General features: G+C 41.7%; 1 protein-coding gene across 18 annotated transcripts in view; it reads right to left on the minus strand.

Annotated features, from left to right (window-relative positions):
* EPC2 (enhancer of polycomb 2) overlaps positions 1 to 15,906 on the minus strand; it is a 137,864-nt gene that overhangs the window by 83,849 nt on the left and 38,109 nt on the right. For 3 of the 18 annotated variants that reach the window (XM_089329186.1, XM_051848702.3, XM_089329185.1), the window contains exon 2: positions 9,905 to 10,003. The exons of the other annotated variants lie outside the window; for them this stretch is intronic. The gene's annotated coding sequence lies outside the window, so the exon portion shown is untranslated. The remainder of the gene's footprint in view (positions 1 to 9,904; positions 10,004 to 15,906) is intronic. 18 annotated transcript variants of the gene reach the window in all.

Below are 15,906 nucleotides of genomic sequence, written 5' to 3' on the forward strand. Positions count from 1 at the left end.
GTAGCTCCGGCCATTGCGGCCATCTGGAGAGTGAACCAGCAGATAGAAGACCTCTCTCTCTCTCTGCCTTTCAAATAAATAAATAAATCTTTTTTTTTTTTTTTTTTTTTTTTTTTTTTTGACAGGCAGAGTGGACAGTGAGAGAGAGAGACAGAGAGAGAAAGGTCTTCCTTTGCCGCTGGTTCACCCTCCAATGGCCGCCGCTGCAGCCGGCGCACCGCGCTGATCCTGGCAGGAGCCAGGAGCCAGGTGCTTTTCCTGGTCTCCCATGGGGTGCAGGGCCCAAGCACCTGGGCCATCCTCCACTGCACTCCCTGGCCATAGCAGAGAGCTGGCCTGGAAGAGGGGCAACCGGGACAGAATCCGGCGCCCCAACCGGGACTAGAACCCGGTGTGCCGGCGCCGCAAGGTGGAGGATTAGCCTATTGAGCCACGGCGCCGGCTCATAAATAAATCTTTAAAAAAAAAAAAAAAAAAAAAAAAAAAAAAAAAAAAAGATAAAGTCTCATTCTGAGCCTGATAAACATGTCTCCTCTTCAATAGTCCAATCTATCATTCTAACACTTTATGTCTGCCAAGCATACTTCCTTAAATTACAGCAAACTTTTGGCTATACTCCAATAACAGCATACATGTTCTTGCTTTGTCTCTTAAAATGCTGGTCCTCTGCTGAATATAACTTCTATTTTCTTTTCCTGAATTCACACTCATCTTCCCACTAAGCTTGTTCTTCTACCTCATGAAAACCTCTAGAGGTTCAACTTTTCCATTTTGTTTACCAAACTCCCTTGTTGCCCTCATTTCTTTATCCAGGTCTGGATTATACCTGTATGGATGATACAACTGATCTTCTCTCCAGTGCCCTCAATTCCTCTGTGTTTATGACAATCAATTTGACTCCACAAATATTCCTAACCTTAAGCACCATGGAAACTTTGTAAGTGAACATTTATCAACCCTCAAAAGAAAGAAATATTTGGTATAGAGATATAAAAATGCACCAGAGTAAAACAAAGAATGGCTGACTATGTTGCAATGCATAAATGTAAAATTATCAGTAGTCATCCTTTCGACACATTTTAGAGCACCTGTTTGACACCAGATATTAGCCTGTCACTTAGAACTGTAACAGTGAATGAGAAACAGTCATTGTTATTAAGGAACTTACCTAGTAGAAGAGAAATATATCCAAGTATGCAATCATGTTTGAACATGACAAGTATGTCTTTTCTCAATGAGACCACTCATCTTGGAAGGACAGAGAAAGATGCCCAATTTCAATGGAGACTTTAAGGAACACCAAGGATTTAGCAGGACAAAAGAAAAAACAACCCAGGCAGAGAAAACACATGTCCAAAATGGACAAAGGTTCATTTAGAAAAAGGCAAGTAATGGAGGAAAGGACCCAGATTCATGAGATTTCCCAGTTTTGTACCAGACAGAAATTATAAAGTTTTTAAAATAGGATTCCAAGTTGGAGCACCAAACAGATTTTTCCCAAACAATAGGAAAAACTTTTGAGCTAACTAAGAAATTATGAACATCACATAAAAACAACACAAAAATAGCATTAAGAAGCTAAGAAACTAGGCTTTCAATGAGTAACTTCCAGCATTAAGCCTGTATTTTCATATCATTTTGCTGCCATCCTTGTGGTTACAGAAAATGCTGCAATATGCAATGCCACCTTACAGTTATATAATGTTTTACAGTTCTCAGGGTACATCCACAATCCCATGCTTATTACCTTCTCACAATCTTGGGATGTATGGGTAGATATGTATCCCATTTTGTATATGAGACCCAAGAAACAATACACTCTCAGTTGTGGTATAATTGTATGAAACAATCAAATTTCAGAATTCTGATTGCAGTATTCTTTGTGTATTCCATCCTTACTAGAAAAGGGTATAAAGTAAAGATGAAACATCATGTTCTTCTAATGCTAACAGCTACAGATTTGGATACTAAGAGGAAATCAGGTCAACTGGCTAACTGAAGAGATCCTTTGAAATACACTTCACTTTTCCTCAAGTGGAAAACATGTTTAGATATTATACAATTAACAAAATGCATTTTTAATAGATGAGGATTTGATATTATTTGAATTTCATGAATGATAAAATTTAAAAACAGATCACTGGGTCTGGTATTCTCACACAGCAAGTTAAGTTACTACCTGCAATGCTGGTATCCCATATGTGAGCCACTAGTTCAAGTCCTAGCCGCTATGTTTCCGACACAGCTTCCTGAATGTGCCTGGGAAAGCAGTGGAAGATGGTCCAGGCGCTTGGGCCCCTGCCACCCATGTGGGAGACCAGGATGGAGTTCTTAGCTCCTGGATTTGGCCTGGCCCACACCAGGCTGTTGCAGCCATTTAGGAAGTAAGACAGCACATGAGAATCTCTGTCGCCCTTTCCCACTCCCACCTCCATTCCCTAGCCCTGTCACTCAGCTTTCAATTATTTTTTTTTTAAAGTCGGATGATTCTCTTCTTAACAAAACTAGCAGTTGCCAGAACTGCAGCCAAAAATTAAGAAGCCATGAAATCTTCCCACATCTTAACTTACAGATCAAATCTAGTGCTAAAAATAAACTCGGTTAGTTTCCATTACCAGATACAGTCTCTTAACTTTCCAAAAAATCAACAGAAAACAAGAACAATCTGTTTTGTAAAAGACTATGTTTCATATAATAAACAGAACCAGTTGTAAATATATAGAGGAAAGGTAACTCCTGGCAGTAGATACTAGAGCTTTGGTTTATCTTTTTAGAGGACAGAGACAGACAGGGATAATGTCAATTCCTCATTACTTTGGTGAATTAGTTAAAAATAACTTAATTTTCTTTTCTTTAGAAAGCATTCTTTGGCCCACCAATTCAATTTACAGAATTCGTCCAAAGAAAATAAGTGAGCAGCAACAACTATAAAAAAAAAAAAAAAACACACTCATGGGGCACCATTCGAGCCTCAGGTATTCCACCTTTTTTTTTTGACAGGCAGAGTAGAGAGAGAGAGAAAAACAGAGAGAAAGGTCTTCCTTTCCATTGGTTCACCCCCCAAATGGCTGCTACAGCAAGCGCACTGCGCCGATCTGAAGCCAGGAGCCAGATGCTTCCTCCTGGTCTCCCATGCGGGCGCAGGGCCCAAGCACTTGGGCCATCCTCCACTGCACTCCCTGGCCACAGCAGAGAGCTGGCCTGGAAGAGGGGCAACCGGGACAGAATCCGGCGCCCCAACCGGGAGTAGAACCCGGGGTGCCGGCGCTGTAGGCGGAGGATTAGCCAAGTGAGCTGCAGCGCCGGCCAGGTGTTCCACTTCTGATTCAGCTTCTTGTTAATGTGCCTGCAAAAGCAATAGAAGATGATGGTCCAAGTGCCTGAGCTCTTTCTACCCATGTGGGTGACCCCCACAGAGTTCTGGTCTCCTGGCTTCAGCTTGATCCAGCTCCAGCTGACACGACTATTTGGGGAAGACTGACCTCTCTCTCTCTCTAACTCTGACTTTCAAATAAATAAAATAAATCTTTTTTTAAAAAAATGCTCTTCATGGGGCCAGAGCTGTGGTGCTGCAGGTTAAAGCCCCAGCCTGCAGCACCAGCATCCCACATGGGCACTAATTCAAGTCACGGCTCCTCCATTACTGATCCAGCTCCCTGTTAATGCCCCTGGGAAAGCAGTGGAAGATAGCCCAAGTGTTTGGCCCCTGCACCCACATGGAAGATTCAGAAAAAGGTCCTGGCTCTTGCCTTCGGCCTGGTCCAGCCTCAGTTGTTGTGGCCATTTGGGCAGTGAACCAGCAGATGGAAGATTTCCCTCTCTGTCTCTACTTCCCTCTGTAATTCCGGCTTTCAAATAAATAACAATTAAGAAAAAAAATTCTCATCATGGCATCACTTATAGGACCCCCACACACACAAAAAAGAAAGCCTAAATGTCAATAAACAGGAACTTAGTTAAATACATACACACATACACACACACACACACACACACACGATCAAAAATTTTCACTAGGGGCTGGCGCTGTGGCATAGCCAGTAAAACCACTACCTGCAGGGCCCATATTCCATATGGATGCCGGTTCAAGTTCTGGTTGCTCCACTTCCGATCCAACTCCCTGCTAATATGCCTGGGAAAGCAGTGGAGAAGGGCCCCTGCCATGCACATGGGAGACCAGGAATTAACTCCTGGCACCTGGCTTTGGATCGGCCCAGCTCAGGCCACTGAGGACATTTCAGGAGTGAAAAGCAGAAGGAAGATCTCTGTTTCTCTCTCTCTCTAACTTTTTCAAATGAATAAATAAATCCTAAAAAAAAAAAAAAAAAAAAATTCTAGTGAGACAACAGTCAAAAACCAACATAAGAGAGCTCTACTTACTCAGGGGGAAAAATGTTATGTATTAAGAATCAATTTGGGCTGGCGCCGCGGCTCACTAGGCTAATCCTCCGCCTTGCGGCGCCGGCACACCGGTCGGGGCGCCGGATTCTGTCCCGGTTGCCCCTCTTCCAGTCCAGCTCTCTGCTGTGGCCCAGGAAGGTAGTGGAGGAAGGCCCAAGTGCTTGGGCTCCTGCACCCGCATGGGAGACCAGGAGGAAGCACCTGGCTCCTGGCTTCAGATCGGTGCAGTGCCGGCCGTGGCAGCCATTTGGGGAGTGAACCAACAGAAGGAAGACCTTTCTCCCTGTCTCTGTCTATAACTCGACCTGTCAAATAAATTTTTAAATAAATAAATAAAATAAATAAATAAACAGAAGAAAAGATATTACCATTTTAAAAATTTCATCTGAGTGACAGAAACAGAGTTCCCATCTTCTGCCCCCTAAATTGTCCTAATGGCTGAGACTGGTCCCGGGCAAAAAGCCAGGAGTCCCTCATGTGAATAGCAGAAACCCAATTACTTGAACTATCAATGTTGCCTCCCAGGGTCTGCACTAGCAGGAAGCTGGAGTCAGGAACCAGAGCCCAGAATCAAATCCAGCACTCCATTGTGGAACAAAGGCATCTTAACCCCTAAGCTAAACACTAAGTACAGAAAAAACTTTAATTAATCTAGTCAATTATTTATAAATCATCAGACAAGATACAACTGTATCTCTACTGATAAACTCCATTCAATGGGGACAGAAGTGGAGACAAAGACCTCAAATGTTCAAAGGATAGGCATTGCATTCAGCACTTGAGATGCCACCCTGTGTTCCCTATTAGAGTGCCTGGGTTCAAGTCTTGGCTCTACCTCCAATTCCATTTGGTACACATCCTGGGAGGCGGAAGGTGATGGTCATGGCCACCCACATAGGAGATCAGAATTAAGTTCCAGGTTCCTGGCTTTGGCCTGGTGCAGCACCAACTATTGCAGGCATTTGGGAAGTGAACCAGTGGATGGAAGATCTCTTGTCTCCCTTTACCTTTTTCAAGTAAATAAAATAATTTTTTTAAAGAAATGCTCAAAACAAAAATATATTTACACACCACCTAACAATGTTTTGGTCAACAACAGATGACATATACAAGGGCTTCAAAAAAGTTCATATAAAATGGAATTAAAAGTTAAAAGATAATTGAAGACCCTTCATTCAGTAACAGACCCCCATAAAATTGTATTGCCAGGTGACATCATAGTCATCTCTGTGTTAATAAACTCTATGATGTTCCCTCAATGATGAAACTGTCCAATAATGCATTTCCCAGAATGTAGCCCAGTTATTAAGCAACGTATGACTGTATACTCACAAGAAGCATTGAGATATGAAAAATCACCTTGAACAAGGAACTCAAAAATTAAGAACAGAAAACACAGAACAGACCCAGAAAGGAAAGTGAAGAATTTATTAAACTGAAGAACTAAATAAAATAAAAAGAAAAAAATCAGAGATGAAGACTAAAATTATTATAAGTCTGATTAAAAAATTATTAGAAGTCAAAAACAAAAACCTCCCTTATGTGTTGCATAAAGGTGGTCAAATAACCATAAAAAGGGGAAACAAGGTAAAGAGAGAATTACTAAGAAAGGTGGTCGAATGTAAAACAGACAAGGAAGGAATGACATCTGTGTAATTAGAAGAACAAAACAATGTAACAAAAGTAATATGTGAAACTATAGATAGATAGATTATAAAAAAAAAAACTTCTGAGAATAAAGACACTATGAAACTGTATACCAAAAAGAGACCACCAGGGAAAAAGATGGAAGAATGTAAGCCTCAGATTGCATTTCCACACACACAGTCACCCTGACTTTATACAAGGCAAGCCAAAAAGCTTTGAGAAACTCGTTCCAGGCAAAATCAAAGTCAAAAACAGCTGCATTAAAATGGGTAAGAAAAATCACTTCTGTCATGATGGCAACTCCACCAAGTCCAGCATAGGTCAGCAATTGGGAAAGGAGGCCCCAACACTCAGCTTCTCCCATGGGAGGTAAAGAGAAAAGCAGAACATATAGCTCATGTTCTGGCTTTTCAAGGGTCCAAGGGACTGGGATACTTCAAATTCCTAGGGTCCACTGAAAACAAAAGAAAGCACCTTGTAGCACCAAAGAATCTGCACTACTACAGATAGAAGCTGGCACACCTCAGTGGAGTCAGGAGAAGTGCCAATTTGTGGCTTCTCACTTTGGAAGGAAATAAAGAACATTAACATGTATCCAACATTCTGCCACCTAAGACTTGAAGCACTGACTTAACCAATGTACTTGCATAGCTGGGGACAATGGAAAATAAAGAATTCAATAGCACCAAAGAATTGCAGGCAGACAGCACAACAAAGCAAGAGAATACAAATGTTTAAAAGAGTAGAATCAATATTTCTTTCTTTTTAAAAAAAAACCTCTATTTATTTGAGAGGCAGAGTAACAGAGACAGACAGAGAGAGGTCTTCCATCCATTGGTTCACTCCACAAATGGCCACAACAGCCGGAACTGAGCCAATCCGAGCTGATCAGAAACCAGGGGCCAGGAGCTTCTTCTGGGTCTCCCACATTGGTGCAGGGGCCCAAACATTTGGGCCATCCTAAACTGCTTTCCCAGACAGATTAGCAGGATTTGGAAGTGGAGCAAATGGCCAAGAAGCATAAAATAGAATGCTTCAACACCAGTAATCATCAGGGTAATGAAAATCAATCACAATGAGATATCACCTCCCATGTATTAAGATGGCCACTATCAAGCAAACAGAAGACTACACATGTTGGCAAAGATATGGAAAAAATCAAAGTTTTGTGTTTGGTTGGTAGGAAAATAATATGGTTCAGCTGCTATAGAAAACAGAATGACTGTTCCTCAAAAAATTTAAAAATGCAACTACCCTATGATACAGCAAACCTACTTCTGAATATATATCTAAAAGAATCCAACAAAACAAGACTTTGATTCACAACAACCAAGAGGTGGAAGGAACCTAAATGTTCATGGAATGGATCAATGAATGGATAAAGAAAATGTGGTATTCTTATTCAGTCTCAAAAAAAGGAAGGCAGTTCTGTCATATCTTGTAATATAGATGAGTCCTGAGGCTATCATGCTAAGTGAAATAAGCCAGCCACAAAAGACAGCTACTCTATGATACCATTATAAGGTATCTGAAGTAATCAAACTCATTAAAAAAGGGAATAGTGGCTGCAGGGACCAGGGATACAGGGATAACAGGGAGTTGTTGTTCAATGGGTACAGAATTTTAGTATTAAAAGATAGTTTTAGAAATCTGTTGTACTGTGTACATATAGTTTACACATCTGCCATGTACACACAAAGATGGTTAAGATGGCAAATTGTGGTTTTTATACACCATCCCCTACCCAGAGCAAAAGTTACCCATATCAACTCTAAGACATATTTGGATAAAATTATTTCAAAATTGGGGCCAATGCTGTGGTGCAGAGGGTTAACGCCCTGGCCTGAAGCACCAGCATCCCATATGTGTGCTGGTTCGCTTCCCAGCTGCTCCATTTCCTATCCAACTCTCTGCTATGGCCTGGGAAAGCAGGAGAAGATGGCCCAGGTCCTTGGGCCCCTGCACCCGTGTGGGAGATCCGGAAGAAGCTGCTGGCTCCTGGCTTCGGATCAGCGCAACTCCGGCCGTTGGGGCCAAATTGTGGAGTGAACCATCAGATGGAAGAACTCTCTCTCTCTCTCTCTCTCTCTCGGCCTCTCCTCTCTCTGTGTAACTCTTTCAAATAAATAAATCTAAAAACATTATTTCAAAATCAATGTAAAATCATCAAAGCCTCCAACTAAACAATAATCATGTTTTCCATTACAAATTAATGATAGTGACATATCATTTTATTTATTTTTTAAGATTTATTTTATGTATTTGAAAGACAAGAGTTACAGAGAGAGGTAGAGCCAGAGAGAGAAAGGTCTCCATCCACTGGTTCACTCCCCAATTGGCCTCAACGGCCAGAGCTGAACTGATCTGAAGCCAGGGGCCAGGAGCTTCTTCTGGGTCTCCCACAGGGGTGCAGGGGCCCAAGGACTTGGGCCACTTTCTACTGCTTTCCCAGGCCACAGCAGAGAGCTGGATCGGAAACGGAACAGCCAGGGCTCAAATTGGCACCCACATGGGATGCCAGTGGTGAAGGCCAGGGCTTTAACCTGCTGTGCCACTGCGCAGGTCCCAATATGTCATTATTTTTACAATAAATTACAGGCCAAAAGAATCACACTTCAAAAAAAAACAAAAATAAAAAGTCGCAATATGGGGCCAGTGCTGTGACACAATGGGTTAAGCTGCTACCTGCAGTGCTAAAATCCCATATGGGTGCCAGTTTGTGTAGCTCCCTGCTAACACAGCTGGGAAAGCAGCAGAAGATGGTCCAAGTGCTTGGGAGTCTGCACCCACATGAGAGACCCAGATGAAGCTCTTGGCTTCTGCCTGGCCCAGTCCTGGTGGCTGCGGCCATTTAGGGGAGTGAATCAGAGGATAGAAGATCCCTCTGACTTCGCCTCTTCCTCTGTAACTCTGCCTTTCAAATAAATAAATATTAAAAAAAAAAAAAAAGCAGCATTTCCAGAAACCTCAGTGAAACAAAAGTATGAGCACTTCAGTTAAAGTGTCCATCTGGTATCAACAGTACAGAAAAAATTTATAATTCTGGAGGTAATTCTTGAGGGATCTAAGAACAGTGCTGTGCAACAGAAATGTAACACGTGCCAGATCTGAAACACACATTTTAGATGATCTAGTGTCAACATTTCAAAAATTAAAACATACCTATTTTAATTTAACTCAATGTACATATCCAAAACATATCATTTCAACATGTAATCAACCTAAAAACATACTGAGATATTTTATATTTTACTATGCCTAGTCTACAAAATACAGGGAGTGCTTTCCATGTACAGAACATACCCATTTATAATATTCATATTTCAATTGCTCAATAGCCAGAAGTGAGTGACTAAGTAGTTACATTAGTAGTCCATTTTGATCTTAACCCCAACAAAGAGATGATGAAAAACTTCAGCAGATTATATATATATATATGTATATATATATATATATATATCTCAAAGATAGGGAAAGGTCTGGAAAACTGACATACAAACATCTGCATACAACCAAATATCAGAGGAGCAAAAGGGGAAAAGAAAAACAGAATGAATAAATGGTCACATGAAAGCTATGTAAATAGCAGTTATTGTATAGAAAGTTAAAGTATGTGGCTAAAAACTAACAGGCCAGGAAATAAAAGATTAACAGAAAACTAAAGACTTAAGAAAAAAATTTTAAACACAAAGGTAACCACTACAGCAAAAATACAAACCTTCCCAAATAATACAACTGTACATTGTAACATGTAAAACATAGCAAATATAACATAATACACAAAATCGTAAAATACGAAAAAGCTATGTTTGCACATTTTCAGTCCTATCAATAAATGTGAATGGACTTAACTCACCTACTGATCTCAATTTTGTCCTGTAACTAGCATATAGTTGATTATATGCTGTATACAACAGAAGTGATCCCCACTCCCACCAAAAGTGGTTCAGAAAGGCTAAAAATAAAGGGATAGGCAAAAGTTTATCAGGTAAATAGAGACAATAAGAAATACAAGCAGATTTTAATACCATACAATTAGAAATTCAATCCAAAAAGCATCAAAAATGACCCAAAAGACCACTTTTAATGCTAATATCCATGATTCACAACAAAGATTAAGCATTTAAGACTGTACATATACATCAAATAACACAGCAACCATTTTATGAAGCAAATCTTACAGGATATGCAAAGTCCAACAGATAAAAACACCCTAATAAAAGAAACTTTCATACATACTCTCAGCACAAAACAAATCAAGTATTCAAAAAAGCAAGGAGCTAAACAGCTTAGATAGATCTTAAAGCTACGCAAAGAGTTTTTACAAAGTTCACAGAAAATGTGAATCATCCTTTTAACTCATTTTCCACAAACTTTTTGAATTACCCTTGTAAATCGAATTTTATACCCAATGTCCCACTTTCCTAAGCACCCATGGAATAGTCATCAAAACTGTTAATATATTAGTTAAGAATTAGAATGAGTAAGGTATTAAGGAACGGAATAGAAAGGATAAGGAAGGAGTGAAAACTCTCTAAATTTAAGCTTTGGATAGTTCAAAGTTTTAGAACAACATTAATGTGTCACATGCTGAAAAAATTAATAATTAATATCAACAGGGATGTGAGAGAATCCAATATGGAAAATAAAGAGAAACCACAAATAAAACCCTGTATTATTCAAAATGAAAATTCATTCACAGCAACAATGAAGGAGATGGGAAAGAACTTAAGTTCTTTTGGAAAAAAATGCCTTAAGGTTCATCTATAAAACTCGGGTAATAATATAGTACCCATAGGAGTACTGCGATTACCATGTAAGTTAATTAATAAAGTATTCAGAATAGTCCAGGGCACACGCTAAAGGAGGTTTTTTACTAAGAAAGGTATAATAATCAAAATAGTGGGGTTTTAAGAAAAAGCAACATGACTGCAAAAGTATCAAAGTTTTGAGAATTAAAAAAAGCCTTCTTTAAACACTTACTTATAATTAAAAATTCCCAGAAAGCAACAAAGAACTTCCTCAACCCAATAAAGGGCAGGCAGCCATGGAAAACCTACAGCTAACATCATATTTAAAGGCCAAAGACAGAATGCTTTCATTCTAAAATCAAGAACAAGCCAAAGATGTCTATTTTCATCTTTATGAGTCAACATTTTACTTAAGATTCTAGCCAGTGTAGTTATGAAATAAAAAGAACTAAAGTCATACAGATTGGAAAGGAGTAGTGTTATCTATCTTCTGCAGATAACATGATCACGCAGCAATAAATCCTAAGGAATCTCAACAAAGCTGCTAGAATTATAAAGTGAATGTAATAAGATTGCAGTTTAATATTCAAAACTCAATTGTATTTCTGTATTCTATCAACTGGAAAATGAAAATATGGCATATACAACAATCAAAAATCACTAAATACTTGGAAACAGGTTAAGGAAATGTATCAAGAAACTCCAAAGCATCGGCGCAGCGTGCCGGCTGTAGCGGCCGTTTGGGGGGTGAACCAATGGAAAAGGAAGACCTTTCTCTCTGTCTCTAACTCTGCCTGTCAAAAAAAAAAAAAAGAATCTCCAAAGCAACATCAAGGTAACATGCTCATGGACTGGAACATTGAAGACTGTCAAATTGTCCATTATCCTGAAAACTGATAGAGATTCAACACAATTCTAATCAAAACTTCAACAGTGGGGCAGACATGTGGCACAGCAGGTTAGGCTGTCACTTGGAACACCTAAATCCCATATCTGAGTGCCTGTTTGAATCTCAAACACTCCACTTCTGATTCTGCTAATGCACCCTGGAGGACAGCAGATGATGGTTCAAGTCTTTGAGCCCCTGCCACCTATGTGCCAGGCTCCTGGCTTCAGCTTGGCCTTGCTACTGTTTTTTCCTGTTAATTTATTTATTTGAATAGCAAGGCAGGGACAGAGAAAGATTTTCCATCTGCTGCTTCACTCCCCAAATGGCAGCAACAGCTAAAGCTAAGCCAGGCTGAAGCCAGGAGTCTGGAACTGCATTCAGGTTTCCCACATGTGTGGCAGCCTCTCTGTAATTCTGCCTTTCAAATAAATAAATAAATCTTTTTTTAAAAATGCCATCCGGGGTGCTATTGAAGGACAAGTGAACACTCTTGTGGTGGCGACCCAGGGAGGCTTCATGGAGGAGGCAGGTCTTCCCTGACCTTGAGGGATGGCAGGATAGAAGTGGGGACCCAGGACCTCAAGAGACACAGCATTCCCAAGTTGGCTTTTCAACCTGGCTGTGGCAAGGTCTTTAGTCTGCCTTGAGAGCCTGCTTCCCACCATGGGTTACTGGTGTCCAGTTTGTCCATGCACAGGACTGAACCCAGGACTCAAGGCCAAACTACAGGCCCTGGAGCAGCTGGGATGCTGGCACTGGAGGCAGAGGATTAACCTACTGCGCCAGAGGCACTGGCCTCTCTAATTATGTCTAACTAGATTAGAAAAGTATACCTGTCAGCCCTACCAGAATGGAAGGCGGGCTTCTGGGGCTCGTGGCTGTGAGGTGTTGGAGATGCTGGGGACGGGGTGTGTGGGCAGGTGCGAGGCAGAGGGCGAGAGGACACCAGGAGGGCCGCAGAGGAGGAACTTGTCTGTAATCAGAGTTTGTGTGGACTGAAGTCATGTGGTGGGATGCCAAAAAGTCTGTGGGAAAATGGACTTAAAATCTAAGTGTAAGAAGGTGGTGTTTTTGGTGCACTGCTCAAGATGCTATGTGGGGCTCCCCGCGCTGTGGCATAGGGAGTGAAGTCACCGCCTTCAGTGCCGGCATCCCTTATGGACACCGGTTTGAGTCCCAGCTACTCCACTTTGATCCAGCTCTCTGCTATGGCCTGGGAAAGCAAAAGACAATGGCCCAGGTCCTTGGGCCCCTGTGCCCGCATGGGAGACCTGGAAGAAGCTCCTGGCTCCTGGCTTCAGATAAGCTCAGCTCAGGTATTGCAACCACTTAGGGAGTGAACCAGTGGATGGAAGATTTATTTTATTTATTTGAAAGGCAGAGTTAAAGAGAGAAAGACAAAGCCTGAAAGAGAGGTCTTCCATCCACTAGTTCACTCCTCAAATGGCTGCAATGACAAGGGCTGGGCCCGACCAAAGTCAAAAGCCAGGAGCTTCTTCCACAGTCTCCCACATGGGCGCAGGGGCCCAAGCACTTGGGTCATCTTCTGCTTACCCAGGCGCATTAACAGGGAGCAAGATCAGCTGGAACTGCCAGAGGTATCACAGGCGGCTGAAAGCTGCTGTACTACCTGCTACACCACAACACTGGCCTCTGGGCTGTCTTCTACTGCCTTCCCAAGTGCATTAGCCAGGAGCTGGATTGACAGTGGAGCACCCAGGACTCCAGCAGGCACTCAGATATGGAATGCTTAGTCTGCTGCGTCACACCACCAGTGGCATGACACTCTGCCTTTCGAAATAAATAAAAATAGCCAGAAAAATCTTGGAAAATTTTGAAGAACTTACATTTTTAAGACTTCTATATAAAGCTAAAGTAATCAACATAGTGTGTTACTGGCATGAAGATAAATGTATAAGACAATGGAAGAGCAGTCCTTGGCCGGTGCCACGGCTCACTTGGCTAATCTCCCGCCTGCGGCGCGGGCACACCGGATTCTAGTCCCGGTCGGGGCGCCGGATTCTGTCCCGGTTGCCCCTCTTCCAGTCCAGCTCTCTGCTGTGGCCCGGGAGTGCAGTGGAGGATGGCCCAAGTGCTTGGACCCTGCACCCGCATGGGAGACCAGAAGGAAGTACCTGGCTCCTGGCTTCGGATTGGTGCAGCGTACCGGCTATGGCGGCCATTTGGGGGGTGAACCAACGGAAAAAAGGAAGACCTTTCTGTCTGTCTCTCTCTAACTCTGCCTGTCAAAAAAATAAATAAATAAATAAAGAGTCCAGAAATAGACACCTTCACACATAGGGACAATGAATTTTAGACAAAGGTGCCAATTAATGGAGGAAAGAATGATCTTTTCAACAAATAGTTCAGAAACAACTGAATACAAGTTTGTGGGAAATTGATGCTACACTCCTACCTCATGCTGTATAAGACACAAAAATTAAAATATATCAGACACCCAGAGGATCTTCAAAAAGTTTGCAGAAATGTGATTATGGAAATCATGTATGGATTTCATCATTTTTTGTACCAAAATAAACTTATCTTTTAATTTCATTTTCCCATGACCTTTCTTTTTTTTTTTTTTTTTTTTTTTTTTTAGGATTTATTTATTTATTTGAGAGGAAAAGTTACAGAGAGAGAGATGCCGACACTGCAGGCAGCAGCCCCACCTGGTACGCCACAGCGCTGACCCTTGAAATACTCTTGTATATGTATGCAGGGAAAAAAATCTTAGTGACCTTAAGTTTGGCAAAGATTCTTAGGACATAAAAAGCAGACTATAAATGAAAGAGTTGATAAACTGGACTTCATCAAAATTTAAGAGTTGTGCTTTTCAAAAAATCTATTCTAAGAAAATGAAAAACTGAACTTGAAAAAAATATTTACAATACATTATGTGAGAGGCCTTGTTTGCAAAAAAAAAAAACACAAAACCCATGAAATTTATTTATTTATTTGAAAGTCAGAACTAGAGAGAGACAGAGTTCTTCCATCCACTGATTCTTTCCCCAGATGGCTGCTACAGCTAGAGTATGGCCAAACCAAAGCCAGGAACAAGGAACCAAGAGCTTCTTCCAGGTCTCCCACGTGGGTTGCATAAGCCTGGGGCACTTGGGCCATCTCCCACTGTCTGTACCAGGCAATTAGCACGGAACTGGATGGAAAGAGGAGCAGCTGGGACACAAACTGTACCCATATGAGATGCCAGCATCACAGGTGGCAGCTTTACCCTCAACACCACAACATATATGAAATTCTTGTAATTCAAAATGAGAACAACCCAAATTTTTTAAAAATGAGCCAATGATATGAACAGAAACTTCACAAAAGATAGAGGAATGATCAGTAAGAACTTGAAAAGATGTTCAACATCTATTACATCAGGAAAAAGCAAAATAGAATCATAATAGGTTTTCACTATAAGCCCATTATAATCACTAAAATTTAAACTGACAATACCACCTGCTCTTGGGAGTGGCACATAATGTAAGTACTCTAGAAAGCTGTTGGGAAGTTTCTTTTTTTTTTTAATTCCTAAGCCCCTGTGGGCTTCTGTGTTCCAATATATATATATATATATATATATATATATATTTTTTTTTTTTTTTGACAGGCAGAGTGGACAGTGAGAGAGAGAGAAAGAGAGAGAGAAAGGTCTTCCTTTTGCCGTTGGTTCACCCTCCAATGGCCGCTGCGGCCAGTGCACCGCGCTGATCCGATGGCAGGAGCCAGGTGCTTCTCCTGGTCTCCCATGGGGTGCAGAGCCCAAGGACTTGGGCCATCCTCCACTGCACTCCCAGGCCACAGCAGAGAGCTGGCCTGGAAGAGGGGCAACCGGGACAGAATCCGGCGCCCCGACCGGGACTAGAACCCGGTGTGCCGGCGCCACAAGGCGGAGGATTAGCCTAGTGAGCAGCAGCGCCGGCCGGGAAGTTGCTTAAAAACTAAATATATGCTTATCAAAAACTCTATGGGGCTGGCACTGTGGTGTAGTGGGTTAAGCCGCCGCCTGTAGTGCCAGCATCCCATATGAGCGCTGGTTCAAGTCCTGGCTATTCCACTTCCAATCCCGCTCTCTGCTATGGTTTGTGAAAGCAGTAGACAATGACCCCAAGTCCTTGGGCCCCTGCACCTGTGTGGGAGACCCAGAAGAAGCTCCAGGCTCCTGGCTTCAGACTGGCCCAGCTCTGGCATTTGGGGAGTGAACCAGCAGAT

This window comes from Oryctolagus cuniculus, chromosome 3, assembly GCF_051225735.1.
Source record: "Oryctolagus cuniculus isolate XC-2025 breed Fujian yellow rabbit chromosome 3, ASM5122573v1, whole genome shotgun sequence".
NCBI classification, from domain to species: domain Eukaryota; kingdom Metazoa; phylum Chordata; class Mammalia; order Lagomorpha; family Leporidae; genus Oryctolagus; species Oryctolagus cuniculus.